At 47.8% G+C, this 25,609-nt stretch overlaps 1 protein-coding gene and 1 pseudogene across 2 annotated transcripts in view; one reads left to right on the forward strand and one right to left on the reverse strand.

Moving 5' to 3' along the window:
- The window catches only part of PSMC5 (proteasome 26S subunit, ATPase 5), a 321,232-nt gene that overhangs the window by 239,125 nt on the left and 56,498 nt on the right, over positions 1-25,609 (reverse strand). The gene's annotated exons all lie outside the window — the stretch shown is intronic.
- Positions 20,510-21,093, forward strand: LOC146870874 (exosome complex component CSL4 pseudogene; annotated as a pseudogene).

The following is a 25,609-nucleotide window of genomic DNA, read 5'->3' on the forward strand; positions in this document are numbered from 1 at the left end:
ATTATTTGGAATGTTATTTTGTGTGATATACCGAAGCGCCATCACATGAGGGGCTGGCAGTGTGTAGAGAGGTGCAGGCGACTCAACTACAAGGAAAAATATCTCCCGCACACCCTCGTTCATCTTTATATAAAACTTTAAATAAATAAAATCATCTGCAAATCTACTGTTCTTCCGCAGGGACCCACGCGCAGCTCTGCCAAACCACATCAGTCCTGGTCTGCCGCACACAGCTGTTCCAGCACTGGAGTCCGAACAGGGCTCTTCCAATGCACCTCATTCCTCACCAACACAACGCTGTAACTCCAGCAGTTAGAGCCGCGTCTGGGCCTCTGCCAGGTCACCGCAATCTGGTCGTGGACCCCACCCTTCTGCATACTTTGAGCCACAAGAAACTTCCCTTGCGCACCCCCCCCCCACACACACACAAAAAACGGCCAAAAGCTCAATTGTAGCTCCGCCCGGCCCACTTCCTAATCCTTCCTGTCTCCAATGCGTCCTGCAGCGATTGCTCTCGGCACTCCCTGTCAGACACAATATCCCCTGCAGCACATGTTCTTCTAACACACACCCCTCTCCCTGCAATCCCTGCTCTGGGCTCCGGATGCTGTGAGGGATGCTGATATGTTTAAAGAACTCCGAGTTTGGAACAATCAGGAGGAAGTGAAAGGAGCATTTACCATTTCAGTCAAGATGGAAGAGGCTGGGCAGTCAGTCAATCATTCAAGTTTGCAAAGAACTAAAACCAGAAACATCACCGCTTTCCAATATCAGTACAAGTCTGCTTCGGATACAATGAATCTAAGAGCCAGTTCACCCCCTATAAAGGGAACTGTTGTGCACTTCTCAGCATTGTGCCTCGCGGGCCCTTGTATCCGAGTCTCTGCCCCGCCAACACTTTCTTTCGATGCCCGTCGTCGTTTCTTGTGAGACCCACGCCCAGGTTACACAGTCCATGTGGACGGCACCCTGGGCCTGTGTGACCCTCTGCATTTGGCACTGGGGAGCAGAGACCCCGGTCCTCTCATTGTGGTGCTGAATGATCTAAGCCCTTGGGGTGCCGAGAGGCGCGTACCTGTGCTGTTGGGGAGACCCGTTTATGACGTAGGAACAACGTGGAAAAGTGGGTGCTTTCATCAGTAAGGAAAAGGCCATTGACTGAAAGTTTACTCTTCTTCCGCAGACCGGAATCTGGACAATATTTGGAGCCCGTTACTGTGTAATTAAGCACAGGAAACCCAGTGTCTGCACCAAACTACAGCCTGTCCCCGGAGCATACCCAGCACAGTGGCCTGCCCCCTCCGCTCAGCATTGGTATCTTCGGGCTACGGCACGTACATTCGAATAACCAGAGGCGACGCTAGGACCGAAAGGCTCTGCGCATGCTCACATCACACAAGCGCTCGCCATGACATATTTCCTCGGCTTCTGCCAAAAGGTTTCTTGTCTTTATGGGGCCATGTGTTTGGCCCCATAAAGATAAGAAACCTTTTGCGACCAACGCAAAGCAAGCGAGTCCGTCCAAATGGGACGGCTCGGAAAGCCAAGCAAATACGTCACAGACACCTCTTTTCCAAAGGCTGGCCACCGTTTAGCATAAGCGGTGATGCCAGCCAATGGAAAAGCGGGGCGAGGCTTAATGCCCCTTACAGAAAATACCACATCTCATTAAATCTCGCCAGCGAGACTGCGCATGCGCGCAGCCTACGCCAGGCGAAACCTAACCAGCATAGCAAGGTAGCCTTTAGTTCTTATTGTGGCCACAAGACGGAGCTCTAAGCTTACCAGCAGGGAGAGGGATCTCACCTTTGGCTGGCGTCCAATTCCTCTTCCTGGCGGCAGCAGCTTGCGATCGGGTCTGAACAGAACCACGCCCATTGTGAGGCCCGCGACACACGACCATGAACACAGCAGCACAGTCGTCCCCCCATAGCCCTCCAGTTCAGTGGCTGCGTTCCCGCTCTACCAGGATCAGTTGCGCAGCAGAGCGGGAGAACGCGCTGTGAGGAGGCAGCGGGTCTGACCTGAGATCTGGATTTTGCCGGGAGGTGCACCCACTGTTCCAGTCGGCTACACTGCGGTCCAGGACCTCTGGGTTTTCAGATGATCGTGGTGGAGCAGGTAAAACGAAAAATGTGTATACCGTCTCAATTTTGCATGAAAACACTAATTACGTAATCAATTTAAATATTAACCTGTATTAATTGTTTGCAGTGTTAATACTAACCAACATTACACCTTAGTAAACACGAATTACACACGGGACTAAATGCTAATTGCATGGCAAAATGACTAACTGTGGTACGCATATTAACGATAGAATGTGTTGTGATAGAAATTGCATGATTTATGTTGCTTTGTAATGGTTTGCGTTCCTGGTATGGCAGAATGGTGAGTATTATTGCTTTAAATGTTGCTATAAGCTAGGAAAATACTAATATATAAAAGGGTTAGTGTGGGTTTAAACATTAGAATCTTCATTTCCGTATATTGATTACTTTTTATGTTTGTTTTTCTTAAGTTGGCATTCGGGCCTACTAGGCCATGATATTCAAAATGGAGTTGAAGTGGCCACCGTCGTCTGAGCACGATGACTGCTGCGCAGACTCGGATGGCTCTGAAGATCTCCAGGCGTCCCCCGATCAAGGCACAGTGTTCCTCGTCAAGGATAGGAACGTGGAAGACTCCCAAAATTCAACTAGTGTGAATGACAGAAAAGACAATGGAAACCTGTCCTTCGAGGTCTGCATATTGATACTTCGGACCCTTTCGCATGAGAACTGTACAATCTAGAGGACGACATATCCAAGTCCATGTGAACCAAGAAATCTCTGGGAATCATGTCCAAAATTACAAAACTGTGAGGCTTAGCCAATCCGAGTGTTTAGATTTTAGAAATTACTATAAAAGGGGAACTGTAGAAGAGGGTATAGACTAGTGCGTTCCAGAAGGGTGTCCTGAATTTGCGTTGGTGACTGTAGATCGATTGGCTGGCACGATTGCCTGGTCCTTTGGATATCTTTGGGACTGTGTCGTGCCGAGCGAAAAATAACTTTTCCCGGACTTATTTGGGTATTAGCCTGCATTCGATTGGACGATTTCACCCGAAGGGATTTGATTTATGCAGGGCTAACAGGGTTTAAGAAATGGTCACCGATATCAAGATTAAGGTAAATAGAATTGTCATGATAATTTGAGCCGGATAATCAAATTTGAATTCTGTGTTGACTATCATACTGATTATGCAAATGAAAGTGAATTAATTAGATAAACTAAACATTGATTAAGAGAACATGAGTTTGTGGTTCATTAAATAAGGTATTGATTAAAGGTTCCGAAGCTTTAAATGTGTTTTAGCTGAATCTAAATCACCATCAACCAGTCCAACTAATTGGTCCGTCGACCAAGTGGTGGAGTGCCTTGATGTTAAAGTTAGGATTCTATCGATGCAGATGTACATAATGGATGTAATGTAAATATTAGTTCCCCTAAAGGTAATAAGGTACCCCCCACATGTCCAGCACTTCTTTCCTCCTGTGTGCAGATTCAGAGTGATACGTATGAGTGTTGGTGTTATGGGCCCCACCAATGAATGCGTAGATGAATGAGTTAGTGCGATGACGGGTCTGTGACGCAGGGAGGATATGTAAATTTGCCCTTTCCGCTGGAGCAATCGTGATCATCAGTACCTCGAAGTCTTCCGTTGCAACGCTTCAGCCTTATTGGCGAGTTTGAGCTCCAGTCAGTGGTGGGGGGTGGCAAGGCTAGAAAGACGGGATTTAAAACCTAAGTTTATCCCAAGCCCTGAGTAGCTTTGTAGAGCTCCTCTCCTACGGCAGACATTTTCGTGTTGAGGTAGCAAAAACAAGATCGATCACACTCATCTGTCCTTGACTCTCCTATCCAATTTATCTCTGGTTCCAACCCTGTGAAATTGCAGGGACTCTTTCCCAACTCCACCATGCTGCACTTTTTCTTCCTATTCTCTCCTCCACACTCGCACAATCTAATTATAAAATCTACGGTATATTCTGTTTCGCCTGCAATTATGCCCCACATTCCATTACATTATCTCAATCAAACTCCCACATAACTCCCCACATTTTAAATCTTTCTGACAATACTCTTCCCTTTCACCAACCCTCCACGTCTAGGACACAACAGTATACTTGCCAGTTGACATTCGTCCCAGAATTATTGCAGATATAGATCTACTTTGCCATCCAACTGTCACAGCATAGTGAAACATCAATATATTTTGGAAGCAAGATTTACTGGCTACTAGTCAGTGCTGTAAAATCTAATATGTTGGCATTTTGAACAAAGTTGACAAAAAAATGCAATGCAAGAGGCACAGGGTCAGACTGATTTGCATATAGCCATGTCTGAACTGGGGTGGCAGAGTGGGCTTAAGAACGGTGATGGATTAAACCCAGATCAGTTGACTGGGGGTGAGTGCTTGCAATGTTCAACACTCCGTCCATCATTACCTTTGGTTTTTGCTTTGTTCGCCATAAGTTGGCAGGGTATGCTCAGACGTGAGTCCCTTGCTCACTTTGCCACTGGATTCAAGCAAGCCTGGCTGAAGACGGCTGAAATGCCAGAAACCGGTCCTAGGAAGCTTGTTTCCGGTCCAGGGAAGACATGGCTTGGCAGTTCGGGCTGGACTGTTCCCATGAGGCACAGGGTCAGACTGATTTGCATATGGCCATATCTGAACTGGGGTGGCAGAGTGGGCTAAAGAATGGTGATGGATTAAACCCAGATCAGTTGACTGGGGGTGAGTGCTTGCAATGTTCAACACTCCGTCCATCATTACCTTTGGTTTTTGCTGCGTTCTTTAAATGCCACCTGATTCCCAATGCACCAATCCATCAATATTTAGAAATTCAGTTCCAGGGTGGGGCAGCTATAAAATCAACTTGTGGGGGGCATAGTCAGAGCACCAAAAATGGTGGCTGCTCTTCCTTGAGCTGCGTCACCGTTCTGCACCCATCAGAAATCCGCAGCACGAAGAGGAGAGATGAGACGTGGGATAACTCAGGGCAGAGGGGGCCAGATTGGGAGTTTGCACCTGATCATCCCAGGGCAGCAGGGAATATCTGGCAGACCATAATGGGTGAATTAGGGAACTGGTGGGGACTCAAGATCTCTCTAAAGTGGCCCGGAATCTTTGCCAGTGACAGGGGCAGAGGGGGGCTGTGACAAAGAGGGGCTTACCACTGCTGAGAGGTACTAGCAGGTGTCGGCCGCTGGGCTCAGATCAGGAGGCAGCACTTGGGAGGCCCACATCCCCCATGGCGTTACTCGACTGACCTGCGGCACCCACTTGGAGAAGGTAAAGACTGGGGCAGCGGCCTGACCCCTGTTGCTGTGGTATCTGAGGCATCTGTGGTGGCCGATGCGGTCTGGGCATTAAGACACTGGAGGGGCCCATTGACACGCGGCGCAAGCAGGTGTCGCCCTTGATGCCAGTCTGGGCGGTCCTGTGGCTCCAGAGGGGTGGTTTGCGGTGGAGTGGGACTCAGAGGTCAACTCACAACCCCCCCACCCCCCCCTCCGATACTGCAGGCCGAGCCGGAGATGGGGCCAGTGAACACACCATTCCTGGCGCACAAGGAGGCGGCGCCATTCCCCGACTGGTGTGGAGAACGCTCTGGGGCCCTGCCCTTCACAGTCATTGGACCCAGATATAATGCATGACAGGACTTACCCTTCCCGGCTGCACTGTCTGCCTCGGCCTCCTGACACTCTATGATCTTGGGCCTACCAAGGAACTATCACCTTGTTACTGAAGCGGAAAGATGAATGGCTGACCACATGGACTCTCCTTTTTTTTCTTTTTGTTTTTCGTGTGTGTGGTTAACAGGGTTGCTAGGGAAATGGTACATGGGAACATGGTTGGAGTTTGATTGCCCAGTTGGCCGCAGTTCCTAGTTTACTCCATGACAGGTACTTCATGTTTAAGAGGTATGGCGGAAAAGGATGTGGGATTTTGGGTATTGTTTTGTTTTCTTGTCACTGCAACTACACCAGACAAAGTTACATCGTCACACAAGACTGACTTTGTACCTGGTTCACCACTTCTCCTTACTTACCGTTATGATGCACTCAATGACCCAAAAGGCTGACGCTGGCGGGCCCAGCGTGGCTTGTCTGCTGTCCTGGAATATTATTAAGAGAAGCACAGTGGTACAGCAAGACAAGAGTTACTAGACATGCTCCTTCTGCAGGAGACTTATTCGCTGGAATCTCTGTGTCCCTTCCTCACCTGCATGGGATACTCGTAGGTGTTCCACACTAGCTTTGCATGGGGTTCACATGGACGGCCATTTTGATACATCACCGCTATCCTGTGGTAGTGGACAGGATTTGGTATGACAACTTCGGCAGCTATATCGTAATCTCTGGTCTTCTTCACAGGCTTCCCAATGCACTGGCTAGCATTTATGGCCCCACCACTTACATAGAAGACTTTGGTGGCAAAATTCCAGACTGGGCTTTGGGTCCTGATGGGCGACTTCAATGGGGTGGTGGACTGTGCCTTTTACCAGACCACCAAAGCGGGGAGTGTCAGCCAGCGGCCGTCTCCCCTTGCCCGTTTTATTGAAGCTATGTCTTCGTAGACACATGGTACCTCATGCATATAGGAGAGCTGGGTTACACCTTCTACTCCGGGGCTCATGGTGTCTTTTCTTGGCTGAACTATTTCCTTATACCCATCTCAGAATCCCATTGGCTGGAAGACAATTATATATATGCCTGAGGTCTTTCAGACCTCCCTCCCCTGGAATGATAGCTGCAGATTGGCTCAGGAAACCTGCGGCTGACTGGTGCCTAACTGCATAATGGCTCCTAAAAGCCAGGATCCACATTTACACAGCCATACAAAAGGTATTTGGATACCAACTCTGGTACAGGCAAATCCCCAGAGACCTTTCGGGTGGCCTTGCAGGCCAACGTGCAGGGTGGCATTGGCCAAGTCTTGGTAGGAATAAGAAACGCAGACATGAAATGGCTGACTTGGAGATTCGGATCCTAGATCTGGAGGCACTTCATGCTGCGTCCGGTTCCCTTACTGTCCCGAGAGACTCCCTGCATCAACAAGATGTATTACGACAACTGTTGATGGATGTGGCCGGAAGGTCTGTCTTGCCACACAGTTGCATCAATCAATGGAGTGACAAGACCAGTAAGACCCTTCATTGGCTTTGCTTACATAACAGATTAAAAGGGGGTCAGGCATGTGGGGGAAACAGCTATGCCCCATTGCTTAGCCACAAACTACAGATCGCTGTTGGTTTGCCTCCTTCCTACAGAATCGCTCACAGTGCATCAAACTTGGCAACTCATTCTCGGACTCCTCAGCAGTGAGATGTGGAACCCCCCCAAGGGTCGACCATTTTACCCACACTCTTTAACCTATATATGGAACCACTAACTGAAATCCACAACCAATCGAACATTTCATACCACATGTACGTAGACAATACACAACTATACTTAAAGATATACTCCCTAGATGACGTCATTCAACTAAATAACACTTTAGGCAAAACCCAGTCCTGGCTCTCCCAAAACAACCTCAAGCTAAACTCTCATGGAAAACCAAATTCCTTCTTTTATCCTCACCAAACACCTCCTCGCTCGTCCATGATTGGCTCAGGCACCTAGATGCACTCAATTGCACACCTACCATCTTTGATTCCCTGAAATCCATTGGCATAACACTGGACACAAGTCTAAATATGAGCGCTCACATCAGTGCGACCACATACAGTGCAACATTCCAACTCAGAATACTGAAAAAACTGAAACCCTTTATACCACCATCAGACTTCAAACAAGCAGTACAAGCACCTGTGGTCTCCAGACCAGAATACGGTGCGGTGACACTGTCAGGACTACCCAAAACGAGAACAGCTCCACTCAAAACGACTTTTAATGCAGCAGCGAGACTGGTAAGAGGAACTAGACGCTTTGACCACATCACCCCATCGCTGAGGTATCTAAACTGGCTTCCCCTGGAAGCAAGAGCTCAACTGAAAATTGCCTGCCTCACACACAAAGCATTAAATTTTAAAGAAATAAGTTACCTGGGAGAAAAGATTTGAATATACAGTGGCAGCCGCTACCTAAGAAGCGCTAACTCTCAGGCTCAAACCTCCTAGATTCCACAAACAAAAAACGTACACACGATCCTTCTCGGAGCAGCACCAAGGATCTGGAATGCCTTACCACCCCCAAAGTACGCTCAAATCCATCGATCCACTTCTTCAAAAAAAGAGGTAAAAACGATCCTAATGAATAGGAGAGACGGGACACAAGGGACATCTCAATGCCAGCAACCTCTAGATTGGTAAGAGGCGGGTCGCTTACAGGGGATCCCTCGAAAACTCTGATCCTCTGACTAGGTGGTTCTAAATAGTTTCCGAGCAGCAGCAAAAACCCACCACAAAGTCGCTAGAACTATGAAGACTAACAGAATAATAATGGACTGACGGTTTTATAATTCTGATATTTGTTGCAACAGCCCAATGCGGTTCTTTACTCTAGAGGTATCTGTGTCTATACCCTTCATCTTGTTTCATTCAACCCTATTTCTAGCGCTCCGATACCCTTGTGTCATGTGCGCACTTTATAAAACGCTCAAAACAAAATACATAAATATGCTCAACCACAAAGAGGGACCCCCTCCCCCCCAAGGCCCTCCATCACTTTGTGAAAGACATACACACACGCTCCCTGGCGGACTCGGAACAGGAGAAAGAAGCTAACCTGTGAAAAGCTCGGTGAGGCTCTGTCTAGGCTCCACCCGGGTAAAACCCACCGGGGCCCAACGGCCTCCTGGTGGAGTTTTTTTTAAGGCCTATAGAGGTCTACTTCTAGACCTCTTCAGAAATATTTTCAAACGGTCCTAGGAAACAGGCATTCTCTCCTCCGAACAGCTGTTATACCAAAGCAAGGACATCCACCTGATGAATGTTCACCATAACGCCCCATATCCCTCCTTAATACAGGGATTAAGATCTGGGTCAACAGGTTACACTCTGTGATTACAACCTTGGCTCACGCTAATCAATCTGACTTTGTACCTAATAGCGCACTAGGACATAGACTTCCAGGAGCACACGCTCGCCTGCTGGTAGATTTTCATAAGGCGTATGACTTTGTCCAATAGGACTACCTCTTGCCTGCTGCAGAAACTTAATTGCGAACCCAAATTAATTACCTGGATATGACTGCTAAATACTGACCTTCAGGGAGAGAGGGGGGGGGGGGGGGGGGGGGGGGGGGGAGAGGAGCATTTTACAGCCCATTCGCATTGCAGAGAGGGACGAGGCAGGGCTGCCCCCTGTGGCATCTGTTTGCTCTCATGATTGAGCCCCTGGCGAGAAGGCTGAGGGTGGATGCTTAAGTGAGGGGTCTGGGGTGGGCGCCGGGGATCTCAGACAGGATCTCATTGTACACTGAGATGATCACCTAACTCGGGGCCTCGAGTTCTCTTGAAATTTAGAGATGTTTAGGACCTTCTCTGGCTCTGTATGAACAAATCCTCAATATATCCTCTGGCTTGTCCCGCGCTGGCACTTAAATGGCTGCTGATATATGGGTCCTCCAGGAGGGCTTTCAGTACCTGGAAGTATATGCAACTGATGACCCCACTTGGGCTATGGAACACAACATTCAGAGCCATGTTGAGTGGGTGACCTGGGAGGTAGGTGTTTGGCTGGCGCTGTCCATCATTGGGTGATCAGCCATTTATAATATGGCTGTTCTGCCTCGTGGACCATTGCATGGGCCTGAAGATTCCAATATACAAGGACATGAGTTCTCCTCTTAAAACACTTCAAAATATGGGCAGCTTGGAGCAAATATCAAGCATTGCCATGCAACGACCTGATAACCCCGTCCATTCTCTGGAGAGTGAACTTAGGTCCTATGAAGGCAGAGTCTGCAACAGGGTCATGGGAGATGGGGACACATGCTTAGCTGATTCGATATTGGCCACTGGCTGGACTTGGGGAAGAGGTGAATCATGTACTCGTTTCTATGTTTACTCTCTTTCACTTGCATTGTCATACTTGGGCTCAAATAGTCATTTTTATTTCGCCATGTAAGAATACATGTGTCATGTCTGGTGCATTACTTGTGGAAAATGTAATAAAATGTGGTCAGAAAATAGCCAAAGCAGCTTCCTTGAACATTCCCTAAAGGAGTTCAACCACTGCTGAATGGATTACGGTCCCCCCTTTTTAAATGAAACTGAGGCATATCCTGATTGCTTTGCAGCTTAGATTGATACAGTACAATTTAATCTGTTCGACTTATTTGGCTTGCTGAGATCAATCTCAGAGTCGCAAGTTACATTGGAATTGTGCCTTATACATCAGAGAGAGGTTAATGAAGTCAGTGCAGTTTGCGTGCTGTTCCATAGTAAAGGTACCAAATGTGGCACCCTAAAATCTATACTGTGGCAGGTAATACAAGGATGAGAGGGGAAAACCTACCTCCCACATTGTAATACAGTGGGCAATGTCCCACTGATGTCACGGGACCTAAGGGCCTAAATAGTATGGCCTCATCAATTTCCGGCGGAATAAAAGGGACACCAACAGTTAGTGTCCGGAAATCCAGAGATTGTGTGCAGGCTCACCTACCCTCGCCGCCGGAATCGGGTGGAGTTCCGAAGAGGGGTCTCCCCCTCTCACTTTGAATAATAGGATTCACTTATTGAACCTATATCAAACCTAGTACTCGCTGACCTTATATGTCTCCTCACCCTTAGGAACTGCATACCCATCTTTATACACATTGCCCTGGGCACGTATGCTGGACCTGAAAAAAGCCCTATTGTCCCTCCTCTTGTTGTTACAAAATAGAGGCATTTGCCAGAAAAAGAAAAAAAGAAAGTCCCTCAGCAGAAAGCAATTCTGGTATTTTACTGACCTCTGCTGATCGTTTTCTATCAAGACAGTTAAATAGAGGCAGATTAACAGAAAAAAAGTCCCTAAGTGGAAGCAGACAAGTCCTAGGGCTGATCTCCAGAGCCCACAAAGTACATACACATGTAAGTATATACAAGAGGTCTCGAATGCTCAACCTAAAAATAACACCCCGCACCGATCGCACCGCCCTAGAGCCGGCCATCGAAGTATATGGACAGCACCGTGACCGGAAGTATATACACAGCACGGTGACTTCTCTAGCGGAAGAAAACATTTGCCCGGCCGTGGGCTCCAAACTCTACCGATGAGAAGGATGTCATAGTTTATACAGTCAAAAGTTAAATATTGTTCTAGAACAACCCTGCCTTAAATTTTCCAAGACGGTAGCAGTAGGAGGGTCTCTGCCCCATACAGGGCAGAAGGAGCTGAGGAGCAGTCCTACAGGTTCCTCTCTCTCATACACCCGTGTCTCTGTTGAATCACCGCCACTCCCAGACATGCTGTCGTGGGAGTAACTAAAGAGCACGTGTGCGGTACTCGGCTCCGGTGGGCACGTTTGCAGCGTCTCTGGGAGGGGGACACAGCAGTTCTGGATCTACATTGATCGCATGCACCCATCTGATGTTCCTCAAACATAAAACTAATTGGTTTTTGACCAGCGCTAGCTGCCGTACTAAGTCAGCGCCATGACACTTTAAATACTGAATTTGGTCTTGTTCATCCACCAGGTTCTCATTTTATCTTCTTTGACAAGACGAAATACGGAGTCAAACCTCCCGGGCCAGAATTGTAGCATAAAATGTACACACAGACCAGTGCAGCACAGGCATTGACTGACCAACAAATCAACCCAGCAAATAAAGTGTCATGAATGGCTATAATGATAAAACTGAATAGAATATGCGATTTCGAAATGCCAAGAAATAATGACATGTTCCCTGCCTGGTCTTATGCAATGCTATTGCCGTCCTGTTAGTACCAGCATTGTGTTATTGCTGTGTCCTGCGACACCTTTTTTGAGTGGTCGAATCTCAGTCAGGGATTGCTTGTTTACCCCCGGCGTCCTAGGCACACTGTGCTGCTGGACAACAAACTGAATTACCAGGTAATCCCCTTTAGGACCTGACTAGGGAGAATGAGGCAGAGCCGCCAAAGGCTTGCTTAGGGGAGGGGAGGGGGGGGGGCTAAACACTCAGATACAACCGAACAGAGAAATATCACCCAATGAGCGAACACTTCAGGCTGTGCTTTACCTTGTCTCTGAGAAAGTAATATACATATTACAAACACTATACATAAAATAGGGCTATACTTAAAAATACAGAACTAGCACTTTCCTTGTCAGACCCCAAACTGCTGTAGCGCCTCTGTGCTAAATGCTATAGTTTTCCTCCCCGCCCCAGTCTTTGCACAATGTCTGTCATTATCTTCGGGTCCGTGGTCCAGGGGCGCTGTCTGCAGTCTCAACAGTCAACAGCACAGGCACCGTCTTGGCATTCCTCTTGCCACCCCTAGCAGCCACCAGCCCCCAGTGCCATGAAGTGTTGCCATTAACTGGGAGTTGGGCTAAGGATTCTTGTGTGTAAGCGTGTTATAAGTATTTCACACACTTCCTATGAAACCCCTCCGAACCCACTGAACAGGACCTCTCCCCCAAGCACATGGTACAGCGTCCACCCAGAGGGACCCTCACAGGGGGTTTGCAGGAACGGTGTTTAGTGCCTGCTAAAGAGGGCATGAGGCACCAGAGGGGGCTAGTGGTGGGTCTGGTGCCCCTGTAAGACAGGGCACACAGGATTTAAAAGGCGCCTTAACTTTTCAACTTCTGCTTAGGGTTAGGTAGTGCCAGCATGCCAAGAGATTGGGGCATGCACGCCAAGGCAAAGCTTGCGACACAACAAGGGCTGATACCCTGGTAGGACGTGACTGGTCTCCACGCGGTCAGCACATCCTGGGCCAGTGCAGGCTCAGCCTGTCACCTTTCTGCATTGCTCCAGTCAGAGAAGGGACTGAGGTGGTCCCTGGTATTCCGGGAGGGGGGCAGTGCACTAGGAAATCGTATAGGGCCATAGACACTTCAAGAATCTGTGCCACGTGTAGGCAACGATTCTTTCTCCAAACCAATGAAGTTGAGTCCAGGTCCTCACACCCCATCCAGAGGGCAATCTCCTGCGCCGTAGCCTCATTTCAGGGGGCAGGTGGGAATCACAGAGTTGGGGCTTTAGGGACCCGGGCAGCAGAGCACAGACCTTTACCCATGTGAGGCTGCGTCAAACACAAGTCGGAAACCCATTCCACCAGGCACACTCCTGGATGCGCCCAAGGTCCACACATAATCCACGTCGCATACAAAATGCACACACATACCTTCCACACATACCCCAGCCACTTGTGACTGGAGAACCTTCTAGGTAGGGAGGCCAGCAGACACCTCCGCGTGAAGGACACACATCCCTTCACTAGTAATTATGTGCCACCACAGCCCCAGAAAGAGAACGGTACTCGCTCTCTTCAAGAGGGGCGCACTATGGGTGTCCCTGTGATCTCTGCACCATTCTTGGTGCTTTAGCCCATTTTAGCAGGGAGGTAGTCGGCCTGCGTGGCTGCCGTATGCACAGGAGCGAAACGAAAAAAAAGCAGAGACTGTACAGAAAAAATACCTTCAGCATAAGAGTCCTAGGTTCCGTGGTAACACCCCCTTGTCGCGTTTTCAGTGGAGTCACTGTGTATCAATCCGACTGTACAGCTTGAAGTCTCCGTTTATCAAACACACTGTCCCACCCTCGGCTATGTATCCAACATCCCCCTTTCCTTCCTACAAGAAGTCTTTTCGTATCAGACAACGGCTGCAGCTCCAAGCCTCTGCTGATCAAACACACTCTCCCACACTGAGCCACTGTGTATCCAGGATCCCCTACTCCATAGACCCGAGCCACTGTGTATCAGACACATCTCCACTCCTGACCCTGATGCACTGTGTATCAAGTACCCCTCCACTCTGACACTGTGCATCATGGGGGCCCTGTGGACCAATGCATCCACTGAAGACGTGTGTGCTTCACCCAGTAAAGTTCCAGGGTCAAATCAGCTGAAACTTTCTTTCTTTTAAGATTGGTAAACGCGAGCTGTGTGCCGATAAACATCTATCAGTAGCGCCAAAGACATCTCTTGTGGTGAACGTGTACTCTATAGATCCGCCTGTCATGTCAAACACCCTTTCTTCTCCACGCCGAACCACTCTCCACTCTGAGCCTCATAAGAGGGAGAAATAATGTAACTTAGAATGAAGGCGTCAGATATATGTGGGGGATTCTGAAGCCCGGGAGAAAGTTCACTGCTAATCTGGGCAAATATCGCACAATGTTCGCAAGACAGACTCCGCATTATATCCTCTGAAGTCGATACAAACAGGTACGATTGGGACATGTTAACGACTGTTTTCACATCGCTGAAATTGAACAGCATAAAATAGTTTGCTAAAAAACAAGCATTTGCAATGCAATAGGACTCGCATTTACGAGACCTATTGCATTGCAAACAATAGTGCTGTAAGGCACGAACGGGGAGGGAGAGGGGTGGCGGGCAAGCGAGAAGGCATCGTACCTCGGGGGGGGGGGGGGGGGGGGTGAACGGGAAGAAAGTAGTCTGTAAAGTAAAGGGGCCAGTAGCCTTGGAAGGACACAAATGACGACATAGCCGTCATAAGGAGGGACTAGCCAGCCTACAACCAATCGGAAGGCAGCATTTAAGACACATGCCAATGACAATGATGGGCGGAGGGTGGGTGGAGCTTTCACGAAGTGTCCATGCTATACTGAATACTGCATACCTCGCAAAGCTAGCAGCGGATGCGCTGCAATGCTAGGCCCGACCTAAAAAATACTGGAGCTACTAAAGTGCCTTTGAATTAGAACATGCTCCCTCTCTTTGCTAAAGTGCACTTCAAAAAGCTTGCGACAGCAAAGCAAACGTCATAGTCAGTAAGTTGCGAAAGGAAATAAAATGCCGCTTTACACTTAAAAAAAATATTTATCTGTGCAATAGTGGTAATAAAAATTTCCTAGTAGAAGGAAGATAAAATTGACAGAAAAAGACAATGTAACATGGTTTGATTTGATTGCTCATCGCAGGGGCAAGTGACTATAGTTTCAGGAGAATACTGGCCCAAGGGAAAACATATTATCCAGCGAAATGACCCCAGCCTGAATCTAGTCAGCAAATTCCTTTCGTAGACATTAGTTACATATTATAGATATGGAGCAATTGAGGGAGATACTTGAATAAGGCAGTAATCTCTAACGGAGGGTTTAGATACTTCGGATAATTCCCTAAAGGATTGCTTGTGTTTATGGAAGCTATCCATAACCCTCTGCCAGTCCCCTTTGCCAATTAATTCTGAATGCTCAAACATTACAGCACAATGAAGTGCAGTGAAGAAGGTTTTAATGTATTGAAGCCAAGGGATGGAAAGGCCTCGGGCACAACTTAAGCAGTCTCGGATGACCGCCCGGTTAAAGTCGGCTTCTTCGTCGGACCAGATAGAACACCAGGGGGCTGCATTTATAGTGTCTTGGACATAATCAAGACCCAGCTCCAAATGGAGGGTAAAATGCGGCGAGGAGGGAACTCCTAGGACTCTACGACAAAATCTGTTCTCCTCAACATGCATAGCAAGTACATCCCTACAGCCCCAGTTACCCATACCGTATGTTAAGACCGGTACCCATTTACGATTATAAATCCCAAATACAGGAGCAAGGGGCTTTTTACCTAAGGACATTGCAAGTGAGAAAGTGGTCCCTACGGCTTGTGTATATCGCGTTATTCTATTTTTTATACAAGTGTGCCACGTTCTACCTTCATCAAACTCCAACCCTAGATAAGGGAAGCAGCTGACCCACTCCAGAGGTTTGCCCTCTATGTTCAGAGTGCAGGATTTAGTATTTTTTGGGCCACATATCAAAGTAAAGGTTTTCTTGCAATTTGGCTCCATGTCCTTCATAAAACTAACATAGCTGACAATGAGTTTTCAAGGACCATTTGCAGTCCTCGCCAAGAGGAATGCATGGTCTGCATATAGTAGCGCCGGCACAGGTTTATTCTCCACTTGAGGAACGTCAGCCCCAAGCGAAACTAAGATGTTCTCCAAATTGTTGGTATAAAGGAGAAATAGGATTGGGGCAAGGACGCAACCATGGCGCACTCCACGCTTGATGCTAAACAGCTCTGTACATTCTCCAGCATCACCAAACCTAACTGAAGCAGAAAGGTCATGATGGAGAAGCCTTAGAAAGGAAACTAGGCACGCATCTTCACCCATATTTACTAGGATGTCCCACAGCTTAGAGCAGGAGACATAATCAAACGCGCTGGTCAGGTCCATAAATGCCAAATGCATGGAAACGCCCTTCACATATTTGTATTTTGATTTTGCCAGAATAAGATGGAGATTGAGGCACAAATTTGCCAAGCCCCTTCCTGAACCCATACTGACTGGAGGTCAGAAGGTGTTGGCATTAATCTAGTCCAGTAAGCGGTCTAGCACAACTGTCCCAATTACCTTGACAGAAGAATCCAGAAGGGATATCGTGTGGTAGCATTTAGGATCGTGCGCATTTCCTATTTTAAATTCAGGCACTATAACGGATGAAAGCCACGACTTGGGCACTCCCTCGCTGCAAACAGAGTTAACAAGCATTTGCAATGCAATAGGTCTCGCATTAGTAAAAGTTTGAGCTTTTGGCGTTGCAAATAATAATGCAACCCCAATAGCTCTAATTTTTAGTAATGCGAGGCCTATTGCCAACAGACAGCTACACAAAAATAACGATGAACACAAAAATCACTCTCAATAGAAAGCAACAAGCTCCAGACTCCAATGCCAAACAATTGCTTAACCTCAGGGTGACGGGGTGCCAGGTCGAACATTCGCAAAATGTTTCAGTTACTCTCTCCATCTCGACGGCAGGATACAGTATTGTTGCATAATAACAAAATAATTAATCATAAATAATTTGTAAAACGTGAAAACTCGTGCCGTGGTTGCGTTGAAAGGTGGGCCAGGCGTTCCTCCAGTGATTGCGGCCTTCAAATGCACAGGATGTCTTTTTAATTCAACTGCTAATTAATGTAATTAAATTCAATTAAAGAAACGAAACAAAAAGCTGAATGCTGGCAGTACTGACCCAGCCTGAATCGCCCGGGGACGCGTGTAGGTTTCCAAGAAATTTTTGTTCCATTTACTGCTGCGCTGTGAAAGGCGTTAACGAAGGGGTTGTGTGGTGCCCGAGGCGGATTCTTAGATCTTAATCATAAAAGCCTTACGCACGCACACCCAGATTGACTTGGATAGAGTGGCACAGACATCCATGCCCATGCACTTTTAAAGAAATACACAAACCCGCACACTCAGCTAGAAGGGAATTCACACACAAAGGCGGCCAAAAAGATTACATTATGGACTTGGCCCATTTAGAGGTGCTGGCAATGGTAAAATCGACCGAAAATTATGTTTTTACTAAATGTAAATGCAGGTACGTAGCTTCAGATGGGCTGTTTGGGCGGGACACCCCCTTATGATTTCTCAGTCCGGTCATGCTGCGAATTGCCATGCCAGGGTGCAAGGCGGGCGATCAATGGGCAGGTACCGTCGCCATGGCACCTCATTTACGAAGAGTCAAGAGAACAGTTAATGCAATTTACAACCAGCTCTGATAATATGAAAAAACAAGCGTGACCAAGGCGGACCGCACTGAAAGCGGACCACGCTGAAAATAAAGATACACAATACCATCACAAAACACATGCCAGCAGGGGGAGGAGAGGCTGTCAGGCCGGGGGCACCCACCTTCCTGCGCAGCCGCAGCTGGCCGGTAAGGATCGCCAGCAGGGTGGGGTCAGGCTCCTTCACACTCACGCACACATGCCAGCACGGGGTGTCAGGCCGATCACGTGCACATGCCAGCAGGGGGTATCAGGCTTGTCCACACTCACTCACACATGCCAGCAGGGGGGGTGTCAGGCTCGTTCCAACTCACTCACTCACACATGCCAGCAGGGGTGTGCCAGGCTTGTTCACACTCACACATGCCAGCAGGGGGTGTCCGGCCGATCACTCTCACATGCCAGGAGGGGGTGGGGAGGGTGTCTGCCGGGGGCACCCACCTTCCTGCGCAGCCTCAGCTGGCCGGTAAGGATCGCCAGCAGGAGCATCTTGAGCAGCAGTGTGTTCTCCATCCTCGTTGCCGTGCGAGGGCTGCTCTCTGCCGAGGGTCACCGAGCAGTGTGTGGCTGCGCTGGGAAGAGGCACTAGGTAGTCAAAGGGGGGAGGAAGGTGACTCAAAGGGCAGGGAGTAAGACAAAAGGGGGTCGAAGAGGAGGCACGCCATGCGCGCGTTGAGGGATACGCATGCACTGGCTGAGGGCGGCTGGTGCGTGTGTGTTTGTTGGCGCAGGGGGCGTAGAACTCGGCGCTGCAGGAGTTCAGCAGGTGAGAGCAGGCAGAGTCTGAGTACAAGATGACCAGCGGGTCTTCCCGGGAGTACATGCCGGCCCAGCGACTGCGAAATATTCGTTGTTGCTTTGAATTGAGCTTGCATTAGTGGTTTGCCTACCAGGCACTAGGACCGGGGGCTCATGCCGATATGTTTAGCTGCCCGGGGACTGCCCCAGGGTAGCCAGCGATGGGGGTGGCTGGCCCGCTTTGGATTACACTCGGGCAAGACTGCCCGCGAGTTCTCTCCTCGCTTCCCCCTTCAGCCAGACCGGGTTTCCTGACAGCCGGGATCACAGATCCTTTATCCTGTCCCTAGGGGGGGTGATAGCGCGACGGCCTAGGGGTGCAAGGCACACTACACGCGTTGTGTAGAGCAACACAACATAATGGCTAGAGCGTGGGACTTTGAAGCTGGGGAATCCAGTTCGAGTCTCGGCACCGACCCTCAAACATCCGGTGATTCTGGGCAAATCGCCTAGCTCCCAGCGCTAAAAAGGAATGGGCCCGCTTGTTTACGCTTGAATGAAGAAGGCAGTATAGGGCGCCCTGAGCACCAACCCTCCCGTTCGCTATTAGCGGATGTAGCGCGGCATGTAGTATGACGGAGCGCGCATAAGGCTCGAACCTGTTAATATGTACACATTGAAATGGCGCAAGGGGCGCGAGCACTGGAGTTCGAGGGCTAGGTAATTACCGCAGCATGTGGGTAACAAGGTACAGGTGGTGCAGGTCCATCGTACCTCTCTGGTGTGGTTCTTGTATTTTTACCGCTGCGCCATAGCCATAGTTCAGGAATTGAGAGGGGCCCGAGTCTTTATGAGCGCGTTCACAAAGAAACTACTGCCTCGAGCCTAATTAACACGGCACCAAGCACCAGCTGTACACGTTACATGCAAGCGCCAAAAGCCCTGCGGATGCCCAAATGCTGCGTTTTTAACGAGTGAATGTTCACGAAAGTGAAACTGCATGCTGACTTGCGAGGGAAGGGGGACAGGAGATGTGCACGCCGCGTGGCTGTAAGCGCGTACACCAACTCAAATCCGCCAAGAGCCTGCGCGTGCCCATCTCCTGTCCCACTTCCGAGGCAAGTCAGCAACAATAGATCTCGCTGGCGACAGCGCTTCGCGCTGCGTTCGCCAGGCGAGACCTAAAAACTAAAGTAAGCACAGGGGTCCAAAACACTGGGTCTTCCTTGAATAAATCCAGTGGCATACCATCAGGACCCGGAGCCTTCTTGCCTTTACTATTGACAATTGGTTTTAGGATCTCTCCTTCATTAAAAACAAGGTTTGGGCACACTGTATTCAACTGTGCTGGGGCATCAACAGCACGAAGATCAGTGGAATACAGGCCAGTGTAATGTGTCACCCAAATCTCAGCCGAAATATGGACGGTTATTTTATCAGCTGGTAGAGTGGGGGATAAGGCAGACCGTACTGCTTTCCAGAAGGCTTGGGCGTGTGGGTCTTTAGAACGGCATGCGCCCACCAGTGTTCCCAGGAAGCTGCACGTGCGCGCATATCTTTCACTCCGAGCGCGCAGTCTTCTGTTTGAAGCGCGCTCACAGCAGATCCCTCGAAGCGTTCGCGTCACCGGGTCTGGCAGGAGGTACGTTTATTTTTTTACTGGCAGCCTGTGCACGCATTCAGCAGTAAGAAGCTTGTGCACTTGCTGCATTTCATTTCTTAATGGGGCACGGCTGGGGGCTGAATGCGGACCATTGTGAAAATATTTCTGTTAATTGCAGCGCATGATAGTGCTGCGATTAACAGGAATACTTTCACAAAGGCCCACAAACAGCCCTCAGCCATGCTCCATTAAGAAATTAATTGTAGCAAGTCCAGAACCACGACGTGTGCTTTACACATCGCACTTTTGGACATGATGCGTGTTTTTTTGTTAGTGGAGCGCTGCTGCGGGCTGATTGAGCTTTTGTGAAAATATCCCTCTTAATTGCAGCGCATGACAAATGGTTGTGTGACAGAGCCAATCACGTTGGTTCACGCTCGTTAGAGCATGCGTCGCTCTGCTAGAGTATTTGAGACCAGCAGAGCGGTTTGTGGTCATGGCTCCTGCAATGGACTGTATACCCGGAGAACGGTTGTGCAGTCTTGAAGACTTTTACCCTGGCGGTGGGACATACAGCAGGCATGGGTATATTTATGCCTCCCTCTCAGGGTATGTGATGAAGAAAAGTGATAATGGAATGTTGCCTACGGTTTCTGTGGTGACAGAGGCGCAGTCCCAGCTCCTACCTGATGTGGGTGCAACTTTCACTTGTAAGGTGTGCAGCATTAATTCCCGCTTTGCCAAAGTTCATATCCTCTACATTGCATCCACTCCAGTGAAGAATACATTCAGAGGAACAATACGAAAGGAAGAAATTCGAGCCACTGAAAAAGACAAGGTTGAAGTGTACAAGAGTTTCCGACCTGGTGACATTGTCCTGGCAAAAGTTTTTTCTCTTGGTGATGCACAGTCCAACAATCTGTTGACACCGCTGAGAACGAGCTGGGCGTGGTGGGTGCCCACAGTGAAGCAGGAGTGCAGATGGTGCCCATCAGCTGGTATGAGATGCAGTGCCCGCAGACGCACATGAAGGAGTTCAGGAAAGTGGCCCGGGTGCAGCCAGAGTTTCTACAGACGTAGTCAACTTGAATTTCTCAGAAGTGTTGTTTCCTGCGCCTCTTGGAGCTGTGCTGCACACTCCGCACTGTTGGCAGCTCTCCTGGCGTAAATAAAATCTGTTGTTCTAGGACATGTACAGTCTTGCTGCTCAATGTGGTGTCCATGGCAAAAGGTACATTGGTTGACGGAAGATATTGCACATCAGCAGATTCATGTCCAACAAAAAATGGATTCTCAAAATTCTTTGCTCCTCAGTGCCTATAGTGGTTAGACTGCTCGGAAAATGGTTTGATAGGGACCGATTCGGCACAAAATGAGCAATGCCGTTTATTTTTGCAGGCTCTCTTAATGCAACTAAAGTGTAATGTTTAATAAATTTGACACGGGACTTCAATTATTTCTGTCCACATTTAGTCAATAAGCATTGCAACTGAAGTCCTCAGACTGATGGACAAAAACTCCTTGGTAACCGACGCAGACAAAACCAAATTGCTTTTTGCACAACCGTTACGACTAGATCTTTCACCTCCACATAATTTGATTTACAAGTCATTATAGTTCGTGTGTTATTCTCTCCTTGACCACTACCTTGATTTTTCTATGAATCTTGCAATTCCCAACCAAAAAAGTGGGGTTTTCCACTTAATTATGCATTTGCTACACCTGCCACTTAATCCATTACTTCTGAATAATTGTCAGTTAAAAAAAATGCTTGTGGATCAAACTATCCTACAAATGCTGCCAGCAAGAGGCAGGTTTTTACTGTAAAGTGGCAGGTCGACTTTCAGTTATTTAGGGACGCATTTAGGTGTTACATTGATACCAGTGAGGTGAAATATTTGCCCAGGCGCTGTTACCAGGTGCAAAAATGATAAAATAATGAAAGAATGCTGCCAGGAGTGGTTAATTGCGCTGCATAATTTGCTATTTTGCTGCATAATTTCGCCCTCCCTGCTGCATTAATCCAGTGGCCCGGATTATAGTTTTGATACCATTTTTTCCCTCTTCGCTTGTCACATACAGGGGAATATGTACAATTCCCTATCGCCACCGAATGTCACTTTTTGTGACATTCCCAAGGCGATAGAGGCCTTGCCTTATGTACAAGGCAGCGTTAAGCCACTTAACTTGGTTTAATGCTGCCTTGTACATAAAGCACCCTTTCACGCAGGGGCGTGCAGTGGGTGTTGTGGTGGGCGTTCCACCGCAACATCCATTATATTTGACACTGCCCCCTATGTACTAAACACATAAAAGTAATTACATTTATGCGGCGAGGCGAAAAGAAATTGAAAAAGAATTGTGACTGTTAGGAGAGGTTTGTTTGTAGTATGTGTGGCTGTAAATACACATGCACTGCATACTCCTGCTATCTAGTGATCAGCTCAGACATTTGCAACAATCTTTTCTACGAAAAAGCAGTTTGAACCATGCGGTAGAGTGACTTCTCTTATTTAGAAGGGCACATGGGCACCAGCTCTATTGTTGGGTTTGTTTCTTTCCGGCTGGTCCAGTTCAGTTCAGAGGCAAGCTCACACTCCAAAACTGAGGGGCAGCAACAACAATATCACCAGCAGCCTGTGATAATTATAAAGTAGTAACAATGGTATGGTCTAAAGCAGAGGTCTTCAAACTGTGGGGCGCCCCCCCCGGGGGGGCGTTGCAACACCTCAGGGGGGCGTGAGGTTCACAGAAAGATTTCCCCTTAACATCACTCATTCCGAAGTCTCAAGCACATTTACTGCCATGTATTCGAGGTTCGTGGCCATCGCAAACAGGACTCTATTTTGATTAGAGGCAGCAGTCAGAGTAAATAATAACTAAGTGGAAGTGTCAACTTGACGTTCCTCTAATCCGAGACGCAGCAGCATAAAGTCAGAAAATGGCAGCGAATTGCACTTCCATACAAAATTAAACTTAAAAACATATACTGCTTTGCAGGGAGAGCGGTGCTTTTTCCCTGCCCTTCGCCTTTCTTGCTGCTGGCTTTTGGCCTCCTCCCTGGTGCCTTTTACATCGGTTCATCACATTGCTGTCTAGACATTGGAAGCCACTGGTAAGATGTTTAAACATTTTTCAGCAGGGTAATTTCCCTAGTCCCCCATCCTTGCTCTACTTCTATTTATTTACCATTGCCAAACATAAATTGGGTTTTGCCTCACAGCAGGACACTCGTACAAACATTCTCACTCAACAGGTGTTCACAGTGTCAGACAAGCAGACATTCTTTCACACATAAAACACACACACGTAGAATATGCAACAGTTCCCCCTGCTGTTCACGCATTTAAAACAGGGAAAGGTTCACAAAACTTGGGTGGTTTTAAACACCACCAGAAGGGAAAGGAATATTAGTGACTCAAAGTAATATTCAGAAACGTAACCCTTCGCTGGTCCTTTCAGATTGCAGCCACTGAGTCACTCCAATCCTACAAATTGTGGGATGCATAAAAATGTAAACTTCTGGAGTAATCTCGGTCGAACTTCTCAAGGTCAGGGTGATGCTCTCTTTACTGATCATCTTACTAAAAGGCTAAGGAACACCCTGGTAACCAGACAAAAAGGAGTCATTAAATAAAAATAAGCTGAAAAATATGGAGTGCTATAAGGTCTTACACAGGGCGTAACTGCCCTGTGCAAATTCTTCTGACCTAGTGTCCTTGCACTTTGTTGTCAAGAGGTCTTAGTTGAGAACCTCATCTCTGGGAGTCCTGGCGTTTTAGCTAACAGCAGTTTAGACTCTGTAAATCTGCTATGATGCAGGCATTTTCAGAGCCTGAAGCAAAATTACATTTGTCATAGTATTTTCCATAATACTCAGGCGTTTTCAGGTCATTTGTTGGTTTTGCACTCCTTCCTGTTAATTACTGATAAGGCTGTCAAGAAGCTGCGTGCACAGCCTTAATGTAGATTCAGCCCATTAAACCCTGATAGTTGCTGTGGATTCCTATCCCATCTCTAGTCAAGGAGGCCATTTTCGTTGCCTCCACCAGGGCCCATGGTATCTATACTGCTGTCACATGAAAATACAAAATAAACATATATGGCAGTGAGAATTTCAATTGATTAAGTTGTATCTTCAGAGCAAAGACCTTGCCCCGAGAGTGATGTGGTTGGCAGGTCTGCCAACATTCTGCTTGCTTGCTGGATCAGGCTGCACAGTATTAGATGTGGTCCTGAAAGGTGGGGTTTAGGCACTGTTCTTGTGACTGTTTTCCCTAAAAGAAAGGGGGTTGCATGAGTTCAGTGGTTGTGGGCCAGATTTACAGCTCACAAATCTTAACTTTAAAAAAATCCTGCTAATGGTGCTTTTCTGTTAAGTACAATACCGATTTATGGACCTTGCACTTATACTAGCCATACGCAACATTACAATGCGATGGAAATCACGGAGACCTCCGGACGCCCTGACATGGCACTCGGAACTCATAAGATGGGGTACTGCAGAGAGCGCAACACTTCACAGGGAAGAGCTCAAAGGGTTGCGGAAGGTACCAATAGCATTAGAATGGGATGCTTTAATGGAAGCTCTAAAGTCCATAGCGGCAGCTGCAACCCAGCCATAGGTAGCAGAACCTAATATATACAAAAATAACCAAGCCCTAATGCCAGAGTATATGCAGGAGGTAGCGTGGCACACGCACACGATCAGGCAACCAGCATAGGCTGAAGTTCACATTCGAAAGACCGGAAGGAGCGGTACGAGTGAGATCGGGGTGGGAGGGAAATGGGTAGTTCGGGGTGGTTAGCATCAATATTGTAATAATATGTTTGTAATAAATGTTAACATTCTTTTAATTCACTGTCACGCAATGCACCAGTTGTATTAAGATGTTGGATATACCTGGGTTGTGGCGGAGAGCTGCAAAGGACTAATGTATACTAGACTGGATGTATAAAATGTCACAAGTTATGCATATTGTAAGGATGCTAAAGTAAATACGAAATGCAATAAAATATGTTTAAAAAAAAAGAAAAATGGTGCTTTTCTGTTGCGAAAATTAGAAAGGGTGGGGGAGAGTCGCAGCAGGCGGGGCTACGCTCCTCTGGCCTTTAAAAGGAACCGTCCCTGGGGGTCACATTAGATACAGTGCCCTGAGGGCCTTATTTATTTATTTAATTCACAGCATGACCACTTTCACTTTAGTGGCCATGCTACAAAAGCTTTCTTTCTTTATAATACACTTTGTGTAAAAGTGCCCCATACGCACTTTCACTTTAATGTTGGCCACACCCCTTTCTTTAGACGCTGCACCCACACGCGTCTGGTTCCTGGCGCACATAACCTTGGCTGCAGCGCACAGAGACCTTACACTGCCGCACACAGAGGAAAAAAATTAGAGGGAACATTGACGCCCACTATTGATTTCCACGTCTCCTCCTTCAGGGCCGACTTTCTTATTTTAATGGCATTTTATTTAATTTATTTATTTTACAGGTTTTATATAGCGCTGGCTAGACCCGGAGGTATCAGAGCGCTTTACATGAGTATCAAACCACAGTTGCAGGTTACATCGTTATAAAGGTTACACAGTTA

The sequence above is a fragment of the Triturus cristatus genome, chromosome 1_1 (assembly GCF_964204655.1).
Source record: "Triturus cristatus chromosome 1_1, aTriCri1.1, whole genome shotgun sequence".
NCBI lineage: Eukaryota > Metazoa > Chordata > Amphibia > Caudata > Salamandridae > Triturus > Triturus cristatus.